At 35.9% G+C, this 11,285-nt stretch overlaps 1 protein-coding gene across 2 annotated transcripts in view; it reads left to right on the top strand.

Annotated features, from left to right (window-relative positions):
- The first annotated feature begins 4,679 nt into the window (after nucleotides 1-4,679).
- Vdup1 (arrestin family protein Vdup1) overlaps nucleotides 4,680-11,285 on the top strand; it is an 80,746-nt gene continuing 74,140 nt past the window's right edge. For both annotated transcript variants that reach the window (XM_069816414.1, XM_069816413.1), the window contains exon 1: nucleotides 4,680-4,816. The gene's annotated coding sequence lies outside the window, so the exon portion shown is untranslated. The remainder of the gene's footprint in view (nucleotides 4,817-11,285) is intronic.

The raw sequence follows: 11,285 nt of genomic DNA, 5'->3' as shown, positions 1-11,285 counted from the left end.
TTAATCTGTTTTACATTGAAACGAACGTACCCTAGCCTATATATTTGTGTTGTATGGTAATATAAAAAAAATGATGGAATCTCCATAAAGGAAAAATATGAAGCATATACCACCAGGAAATTAATTGCGAATGTGTGTACAGTCGAGGTCCAAATTATACCAGGGAACTATGAAATATCTTAGAATCCAACTCTAAACTCTCTTCGTAAGGAGCTGGTTAATAGGAGAAATAGGACTGTTTTTGTTGTTCGTTTCAAGTGATCCCTTTGCTGCAGCAGAAATAACACTGTAAATTTTAATTTAAAAAATATATATATATTTTTTATTTTCTTTTATTAATGACGAGTACTTTACTTACGTCATTCACCTGTATGACGCCAATTATGTAATATACTGACAGATTCTCCGCTACAGCCCAGACCTCGCATCGTCTGAGTTTCTCCTCTTTCGACCAATGAAAATATTCCTAGGAGGCCAGCGCTTTGGTTCGGATGAAGAAGTGAAACCAGTTGTGTGTAGGTGGTTATATGCCCAGAAAACAGAGTTTTATGAACAAGGTGTACTGAATCTGGTGTCACGATGGGGGAAATGTGTCAAGAGACTTGGTTCCTGTGTTGGAAAATAGATAAAACCTGTAGTTTTTTTCTGTATTATTTAGTTTTGTTTACCTATTAAATACTTTGCCACAAAAAGTTGTACATTACTTTTCGATCCTCCCTCGTATATGGTTATGTCTCATGACCAGAACATAGTACGAAATGAAAATATAAAAATTTGAAATTTGTCCTTTGAAGCGGTGGACAAATTCATATATCTTGGAGCGACAGTAACAAGTATAAATGATACTTGGGAGGAAATTAAACGCAGAATAAATATGGGAAATGCCTGTTATTATTCGGTTAAGAAGCTTTTATCTTCCAATCTGCTTTCAAAAAATCTGAAAGCTAGAATTTATAAAACTTATATTACCGGTTGTTCTGTATGGTTGTGAAACTTGGACTATCACTTTGAGAGAGGAACAGTGGTTAAGGATGTTTGAGAATAAGGTGCTTAGAAAAATATTTGAAGCTAAGAGGGATGAAGTTACAGGAGAATGGAAAAAGTTACACAACACAGGAACATTAAATCCAGACGTTTGAGATGGGCAGGGCAGGAGCAGATGGGCGAATTCAGAAATGTATATAGAGTGTTAATTGGGAGGCCAGAGGAAAAAAGACGTTTGGGGAGCAAAGACGTAGATGGGAGGATAATATTAAAATGGGTTTGAGAGAGTTGGGATATGATGGTAGGGACTGGATTAATCTTGCTCAGGATAGGGACCAATGGCAGGCTTATGTGAGGGCGGCAATGAATCTCCGGGTTCTCTAAAAATCTTAAGTAAGTAAATTATTTAATTGTGTGTTTTATGTACTGATATATGTTAAACCGGCAATGTTAGTTTTAATTTATGTCATTCATTGGAAATAACTGTTATTTTCCCGATATGCAATAGATTTCTTTTGATAAAATCTTCATATAGTAGCATAACCTAAATATGGTTTCGAACTGACGACCTTTGTGATTATAATTTGACATAAGTTCTTCGCACTTCCTGGTCCATCACAGCAGTTGCATCATCTGTTTTTATTACAGGAATATGACTGGGTTAGAATACATCCTGCTACACGTGCAGGAGCCAATTCTGTATGTCATTCGCAAGCAACACCGGCACACACCCACACAGGCTACACCACTGGCTGACTACTATATTATAGCTGGCATCGTGTACCAGGCTCCTGACCTCATCTCTGTCGTCAACTCTAGATTGGTAAGATTATGTCAATATTAGAAAGGAACAAACCATACATTCAGATAACGCATGTATTTTATTGCTATATTGGAAAGGATGGAAAACGATTAGGGAAAACACTGGAATTTTACTGGAAGCAAGTAAAGCGATCAGTTTGGAAGTAAATCCCGAAAGGACAAAGTATATGATTATGTCTCGTGACCAGAATATTGTACGAAATGGAAATATAAAAATTGGAGATTTATCCTTCGAAGGGGTGGAAAAATTCAAATATCTTGGAGCAACAGTAACAAATATAAATGACACTCGGGAGGAAATTAAACACAGAATAAATATGGGAAATGCGTGTTACTATTCGGTTGAGAAGCTTTTATCATCTAGTCTGCTGTCAAAAAATCTGAAAGTTAGAATTTATAAAACAGTTATATTACCGGTTGTTCTGTATGGTTGTGAAACTTGGACTCTCACTCTGAGAGAGGAACATAGGTTAAGGGTGTTTGAGAATAAGGTGCTTAGGAAAATATTTGGGGCTAAGCGGGATGAAGTTACAGGAGAATGGAGAAAGTTACACAACGCAGAACTGCACGCATTGTATTCTTCACCTGACATAATTAGGAATATTAAATCCAGACGTTTGAGATGGGCAGGGCATGTAGCACGTATGGGCGAATCCAGAAATGCATATAGAGTGTTAGTTGGGAGGCCGGAGGGAAAATGGCCTTTGGGGAGGCCGAGACGTAGATGGGAGGATAATATTAAAATGGATTTGAGGAGGTGGGATATGATGATAGAGACTGGATTAATCTTGCACAGGATAGGGACCGATGGTGGGCTTATGTGAGGGTGGCAATGAACCTTCGGGTTCCTTAAAAGCCATTTGTAAGTAAGTATTGGAAAGGATGGAAGAGAAGAGACATTTATTTAAACAAAAGTAATTACTGCTATAAAAACATATGTCAGGTAACATATGTAAGAAAATATTCTTGTTGCTCCATTATTTAAGGGGTTAGGTACAGCTTACAGCAGTAAAATTTTGGAAATATTCAACATGTTTTTTCCTCCATTACTGTATCTTGTACAATAATGAAAATCAGGATGTGTAAAACACTGTCCTTCTGCTATATAAAAAAAAATATTTTTACGATTTAAAAAAATTAGTGTTTTTTTTTTTTTTTTTTTTTTTTTTTTTTTTTTTTTTTTTTTTTTAATTGAAAATTCAGTTCACTGTGCAGTGATGAAGCATTTGCTACATAACTCAAAAACTATTCAGCATTCTGTGATGAAATTTTTTGTGTGTATTTATGCATGCCATATCTGCAATATGATGCAAGATCACTTCTCTAGTCCACACCTGTGGAGTAACGGTCAGCGCGTCTGGCCACGAAACCAGGTGGCCCGGGTTTGAATCCCGGTTGGGGCAAGTTACCTGGTTGAGGTTTTTTCCGGGGTTTTCCCTCAACCCAATACGAGCAAATGCTGGGTAACTTTCAGTGCTGGACCTCGGATTCATTCCACCGGCATTATCACCTTCATATCATTCAGACGCTAAATAACCTAGATGTTGATACAGTGTCGTAAAATAACCCAATAAAATAAAAATAACTTCTCTACCTTTGATAGATTGTCTGATAAAAAATAAATTCATTTAAAAAATGGTCAAATATCAATATTTTCTTCTAAAACAAAATAAAAAAAAATATTATTTATTAAGGAATGTAGTTGAAAGAGCACGATATTGTAAACATGAGTTTCAGCAATAAAATAAAAGAGAGACAAGATGAAAAATGTTAACAAGTTTATGAGTTATGAGGGAAAACGCTTCATCACTGCACAGTAAACTGCCACAATTTTGAATTAAAAAAAAAATAAATAAATAAAAAAAAATATATATATATATATTTTTTTTTAATTGTAAAATTTTTTTTTTTTTCATATTATAGCAGAAGGACAGTGTTTTACACATACCAATTTTCATTATTGTACAAGATACAGTAATGGAGGAAAAAAAAAATGTTGAATACTTCCAAAAATTTTACTGCTTTAAGCTGTACCTAACCCCTTAAACCACAGGAGTAAGTTTCTATCATTTATTCCCCATCTGTGGAGTAACGGTCAGCACGTCTGGCCGCGAAACCAGGTGGCCCGGGTTCGAATCCCGGTCGGGGCAAGTTACCTGGTTGAGGTTTTTTCCGGGGTTTTCCCTCAACCCAATACGAGCAAATGCTGGGTAACTTTCGGTGCTGGACCCCAGACTCATTTCACCGGCATTATCACCTTCATATCATTGATACCGAGATGTTGATGCAGCATCGTAAAATAACTCAATAAAATAAATAAATCAATAATTTACCCTAAAAAAGATTCTTATTCAGATGCTTTTGATGACCAATTTTGATTATTGTGATTCTTTGCTGATCCTGTATATCTGTGTAAATTACAAAAACATTTATTTTCTATCCTATCATATTTTAATATATCGTCGGTTTCTTGGGAAAAGTGACCAAGTCCAAAATTGAAAATTGTTGGGAAAAGGCATTTAAAGGTTTAATGATCCATCCAAAAATAATTGTACTTCTTTAGATGTTAGTAACAAGTTATTTTGAAGGTAAATGTGCTATATTATTAGTTTTTAATATATAATTATGTCTTAAATTTTCATAAAGGTTGGATGCCTTGGAATGTGACTTGGTCACTTTTACCAAGAAACCTACGATATGGACTAACTCTTCATATTGACTTTCAAATGTTGAAATCATCTTTCACGTGTTATACAGATATCAGCAGTCCACCATCTGCAGTCTGCATTTGAGGAAGCAAATTCGTACTCTCGGTATCACCCTTCAAAGGGCTACACTTGGGATTTAAAGGAACGCAAAGTTCCAGAGCGTCTGGCGGCAAAGAAAGAAACTCAACGGGAAGAGCCAAGTTCTCTGTTCCAGCGCCATCGAGTGGACATGCTTTTGGGAGAATTGGTTCGCAAGTTTCCCATTCCCTCTGTTATGCCTCAACAGAGACAGGCTCCTACAGGTTAGTTCCTTCAACTGGTTTGTTACTAGGCAGTTCAATAGTAATGCACATCATTTTTTTTCTCATTCAAAGTTTGTCTTTATTAGAAATCCAACTATACCACCTTATTCCCCAATTAATTGGCTACAAATACCTATTTTTTCATTTAGTCTTCATTCAAATCTATCGCTCTGTGCCACCTAGATGTTAGAGCCTCTATGCCATCTTGGTACCATTCAGCTGAACATAAATACTTGATCTTACCACCATTTGAAAGAGGAAAGTTTGAAGTTTTATACTGACCTTAGATGCACTCGATGTGAGCCCTACGTGTAATACGGCACACGTCCAGACAGTGATCCCATTCTTGCCAAACCTTCTGAAGCACGTCTTGTGTGACATTCCTGATTACCGTGTTAATGCGCTTTCTGAATTTGGCCAACGTCGCTGGAAGTGAAGGTATGTAAACATTGTCCTTAACGAAACCCCACAGAAAGAAATCACACTGTGAAATCCGGTGAACGGGGTGGCCATATGCAGAAGCTGCTGTCTGCGACCGTTGCACGACCAATTCATCGTAGGTGTTCATTTAGGAAAATGGCTAATGCCACAACTCACGGACAAGGAGGAACAGAGGTTCATTTTCAAACAAGACTGAGCCCTTCCACATTGGCATACAGAGGTCCGGAGGTACCTAAATCAACACCTACCAGATCGATGGATTGGTTGTGCAATGGATGCACACAGGATCTTCTACACATGGCCACCCCGTTCACCGGATTTCACAGTGTGTGATTTCTTTCTGTGGAGTTTGGTCAAGAACAATGTTTTCATACCTCCACTTCCAGTGACGTTGGCTGAATTGAGAAGATGCATTAACACAGCAGTCAGGAATGCTACATAATACATGCTTGAGGGGGTTTGGCAAGAATGGGATCACCGGCTGGTCGTCTGCTGTATTACACGTGGGGCTCACATCGAGTACATCTAAGGTTAGTATAAAACTTCAAACTTCCCTCTTTCAAATGGTGGTAAGATCATGTATTTATGTTCAATATTGGTGAAAATATAGCCTTCTGAAATTGTCCAATAATTTGTAGCCATGGTGTAGTAGTAATAGTAATAATAATATCAATAATAATAATAATAATAACAACAACAACAACAAACTGTTCAGTATGTAACAAAAATGATATTTTGAACAAACAGTAACTTCTCCTCAGTGATAAACTAATTTCTGATAATAAGAAGTATTTACTCAAAAATGGTTTTAGGGAATCCGGAGGTTCATTGCCGCCTTCACATAAGCCTGCCATCAGTCTTTATCCTGAGCAAGATTAATCCAGTCCCTGCCGTCATATCTCACCTCCCTGAAATCCATTTTAGTATTATGCTTCCATCTACGTCTTGGTCTCGCCAAAGGTCTTTTTCCCTCATGTCTCCCAAGATAATAGGAAGAACAATAACCATGAAGCACTTTATTGAGAAACTAGAGAAAAAAATGTTGTAAGTCAACTGATCACCACTCAACAACAACACAATAACAATCTAATAATACAGTATGTAAGAATGTAACACAACCATTAAAACATTTTTGCACTTGTTCTTCACAAACAGAATATACTCATTATTAAGTTTCTTTCTTACTGCACAAGAGGAAAAACTAGGTTCAGAGGCCATTCTAAATAGTTACTGGCTTGTTACAATACTAACCATGTTCTAGACCTTGACAGTTTGTATATATATATATATATATATATATATATTTTTTTTTTTTACTAATAGCGATTACTTGACTGTACGTCATTCAGTCATGTGAAGCCAGTTGTGTAGACCAATTCATCAACAGACTTGTTGCCCAGGGTGTGCCATAGGAGGCTAGTCTACACTATATCCGTATTGAGATGATAGTGCCACAGGGGAACCAGAGCTCCTAGAGAACACCGCTGTGTTACCTGGAACACATCATAAATTGAGGGGAAACTGGGAATTGAACATGGGTATTACCAACTTAACAATAGGTATTGGCTTATCAGACATTCTCTATAATACTAATGCCATTTGTAATAAAAGGAACCAAGTTATTCCAAAATGCGTAAAAAGAATGTCTCCAAGTTTTCCAACATAATATTAGGATAAATCGTAAAACAGCGAACCCCAGTAGGGAAAGTTATCCCCACCCTTGCCGCTCGGCACCTCACTGGCCTGCTCTCTCTCTCTCTACTATCTGTCCCGCTTCGGTGGATCACTGCCTACCGCCTCGCACGTATTTCATATTTTACAACACAATACTTTTTTCCTACGTACTAATACACAATACAACCAAATTAGGGTGCATTAGACAACAACCACATGTAATGTGGTTTTTTCATAAAACAACACACACCTGTTAACTTTGCACTTTGATTATAAGCAAAGGTTCAAACTTGCCCTTTTCACTTTCGCGAATGGCACTTCACTTCCCCTATTACTTATACATACTAAGACATATTCAACGACACACATTGCATTTCTGCAATACGTTACGGCAGTTCCCTTGAACATAAATGAAGAGTCCACTGCAAGAATGATGGATGTCACTTTCTTGTCGAAAATGAACCAAGACTGCCAATGCATAGCTTAAGACATATAGAATGTACATACAGAGTTACATGGCATTAACACTGATAGTCATTGTCCAGTAATGATCGGAAAATCACAGTTAAGCTTTGAGCCCTAAGCATTTCAAACTTTCAATTGCTTCTCCTGCAAAATGACATCCATCATTCTTGCAGTGGACTCTTCAAATAGATTCATTTTCCCTTCTACCACCAACTCGCCTCGGTAGCCGAGAGGTCTAAAGTGTGCGTGTGTGCGTTTCATTAGGAAGATACTCGGATCGAATTCTACCCTCTGCAAAGTCATAAGAAAAAAAAAAGAGAGAGACATGAAGCAAGGAACAGAAAAGGAGAGGCTGGAGAGACAGAGGGAGACAGGACGAAGTTCCTCTTTTGCTTCATAGATGCCGCATTCACTCTTTTTGTTCCACTTTCCTCCACTAGATGTTACCCCCACCCTAAACCCCTATTTCCACTCTTTCCTGCTAGAGTGTGTGGTGAGCTTGTAGGGGAAAAGTGGAAAGGGTCGTGGGCGGAGCTTAGCGTTCGCTGTTTTACGATTTGCCCCAATATTATTACGAAAAGAGAAATTGCTTGCATTCCCAGTAAGCTAATTTAGTCTTCGATAATCATTGAGTTTATAGTGATTATTTTGGAAGCAAAAATATAAAATATTTGACATCATCTGTCTTGTGTCACCGTATTCATTGCTCTTTAGTGTCAGAATATAATTTAAAGATAACTAATATTAATATCACATTTATCTCTTACATGTAATCATTAAAGCTCTTTGATCCCCCCTCCCTTTTTTTTTTCCAGAGGAAATGAGAGCAGAGACTCGTGAAGTAAAATCAGAAAAACCAGATACCCCCAGGAACATGAAACCACCGCCTGAAAAAAAGCCAAGACTTAGCTGAGTGTAGCAACATCAGTCTGCTGTGTTGTAAATAATTGAACTTAAATATAATCAGAAGACAACTTAATTCCAGAAACGAAATACATATTTCACTTCCTATATGCAGTTCCTTACTGAAATAATTTTTCAACTGTTGTGTTAGATATGAGTTCAAGAAAACTGGATAGAAGAAGATTAAAGAATTTTTGCAATTAACCAGAAATTGGTGTGTTCACAGTTTGAAAAGGAAATGCTAGAACTATTGAGTCCTTCAAATTCAGTATTAATTTATTTTATGCAATTAACTTTCTCCTTAATACCACAAATAAGAACCATGTATAAGGTGGACAAAGTATTGATTTACAGCAAAACTGTCAGGGGATTTAAAGAAATTCCAGGAATTGTGTGAAATGTCTATACTTGAATTGAAGTAATAAAATATAATTATACTTCCTTCAATACTGCAGTGTATTTCATTTGATATTCATATATACAGGGTGAACTGTAAGTAATGTCATTAATGTCAGGTTTTTCTTTGAGATATTTCAAACAGAAAAGTTTAATAGAATTTTTCTCGTTTTTGTCTTCTTTTCGAGATAAAAAATTGTTTGATATGAAACATTTCATAGTGTGTTTTGGGAAAGCCGTTGCTTTAATTCTCAATAAGCATAAGAGAGCAGTGTACAATGATAACAAATGATTGAAAGAATTTTAATTTTGTCCTTTAAATGTGCAGAAATTTGATAATTCCAAGAATTGTGTGAAACGTCTATATTTGAATTGAAGTAATAAAATACAATATGCACTTCCTTCAATACTGTAGTATATTTTATTTGATATTCATTGAAATTCTTCATATTCTTTCCCACTCGAAAGGTTAACATGGGCAAATCTTTTATCCTCAAGATATGGCCAGACATCGCGGAATGCACTTGCTATATGCTTTCTTGGGCAAATACATTTGCCCACACATCGCGATAACACCTCTCTCAGCACGTTGGTTACTCACCGTGCTAATCAGTATTGTTGATGTAGGTAGTACTTATGGTACCGGTATATCAATTCGCAGACGAGCGATAAATATAGGCCTTATTATTATTGTTATTATTATTATTATTATTATTATTATTATTATTATTATTATTATTATTATTATTGAAAAAGTAAAAATATAAAATTTGATGGTGGTAGTAGTGGCAGTAGGAGGCATGACTGCCTTTAGTACTTAGGAAACTGTGCGAATCATTGCCATGAGGTCCTACTCCTTGTAATGTTTTTAGAGAGAGAAAAAACTTACCAATAATCTCTCAGAGTCGTATTCAAAACCGAGACTCCCCCAAAGTCGACTTTAGTAGACAAATTTAACTTTGTTGAAAGTATTATAATATCAATTTTTGTTTTCCACCTGTGCTTATCTTAATATTTGGATTTATATGAACGTTTTCGACACTCGGTGTGTGTCATCTTCAGATATGGGGTCTATGTCATTGTGTGTTGTGAAGACCTAGCTTCTTAATTATGTTGTGGGTTGTTCACTTGTGTATGACCTTTCATGATTTCTTAATTTACTATAAGCAGTGTGTGGTTGGTTGTATGATTCTGTTAAATTCTGTCTTTTGAAAACCCATTTAGGACAATAAAAAAATTATGTTAAAAACATTATAACACATAAATATAAACAAGTAAAATATATACACTATAAAAACACTGTAAAACACTGTATACACTATATCACTTTTTCACATATATGGTTGGCTGTGTTGGCCTGTTATATCGTTAAAATTGGGTTGTTTTACTGTTCTTGGTAAGAACTGTCTTTTTGACGCACTTTCACTGATTTTCCATATTGTATGTTGGGGTTTTTGATGTTGTTCAAGTTGACTGCTGTGGATCGTGGATGCTGTTGTTGAATACTTAGAAGTATATAATACAAGCTATTTTCTGTTGGGTCCGCTGTCTAGTATGGCCATGCGTGTCTGCAACAATTTACTTTATATTAATAGATAGAACTAATACGATTTTGTTTTTTATTAAGTTGGAATCTGTCGCGTAAAAATGTTGTATGGAAAATACTTACAATTGTAGTTGATGTTGGAGTGTTCCTATGTGGTGCATGGCTGAGACTAGAATGGCGGGCTCAATTACAATATTTTCTTAATGTACGTCATCTGGAGTGGGAAGTGGAGGGGGTATTGGTGGGACCTGTGTGGTTGTTGTGTGTGTTTGTTTCGGCGGGAATAATTTAAACAAGTTAAAAAGTGGGTTATTTGTATTGGCTATTTGTTCGTTGAGTTAAATTCTTTTGTAATGTGAAATTGTTCCGCGGTGTCTATTGTGGAGTTATTTATGATTTTTAATATTTTTAATGTGTCATTTATATTTGTTAATTCATGATTTTCCTCGATGAGGTGCTGTGCAAATTTGGATTTGTTCCTATTGTAAATAAAATCGGAGGTGTGTTCACGGTATCTAATTTTGAAGTTACGTCGAGTCTGACCTATGTATGTTTTGGGGCAGTTTTTACATTTCAATTGATATATTCTGTTGTTTAGTAATGGTTCGTAGTTGTTGGTTTTGTTCGGAATTATATTGTTTAGTTTATTGTTGGTGCTGGGGGCTATATTGATGTTTTGTTTTTTGAAAAAATTACTGAGTTTGTTTGATATTTTCCCATAGAAAGTCAAACTGTGCCATTGTTTTTTGTTTTTTGTTTTTTATTTTTGCGGGTTGGAGTGTAGTGGAGTCTTTTTATTTTGTTTTAATTTTCTTTTTTGTATTAATTTATTGATCAATTGGTTTTCATATCCGTTTTCCCTGGCTAGTTTTTTTATGTAATTTAGTTCTTTGTTATAATTATTCTTTATTTAATGGGGTTGTAAGCAATCTGTCGATGAGAAAACGGAATTTGCTAATTTTGTGTGTAATGGGGTGCGTGGATTGTTTGTTTATAGAGTGTGTGGTTGAAGTTTGTTTCCTGTGTATGTTGAATGTTATTATT

This window comes from Periplaneta americana, chromosome 17 (genome assembly GCF_040183065.1).
Source record: "Periplaneta americana isolate PAMFEO1 chromosome 17, P.americana_PAMFEO1_priV1, whole genome shotgun sequence".
NCBI classification, from domain to species: domain Eukaryota; kingdom Metazoa; phylum Arthropoda; class Insecta; order Blattodea; family Blattidae; genus Periplaneta; species Periplaneta americana.
The sequence above is the reverse complement of the archived record's forward strand: the minus strand, read 5'-3'. Positions and strand labels throughout refer to the sequence as shown.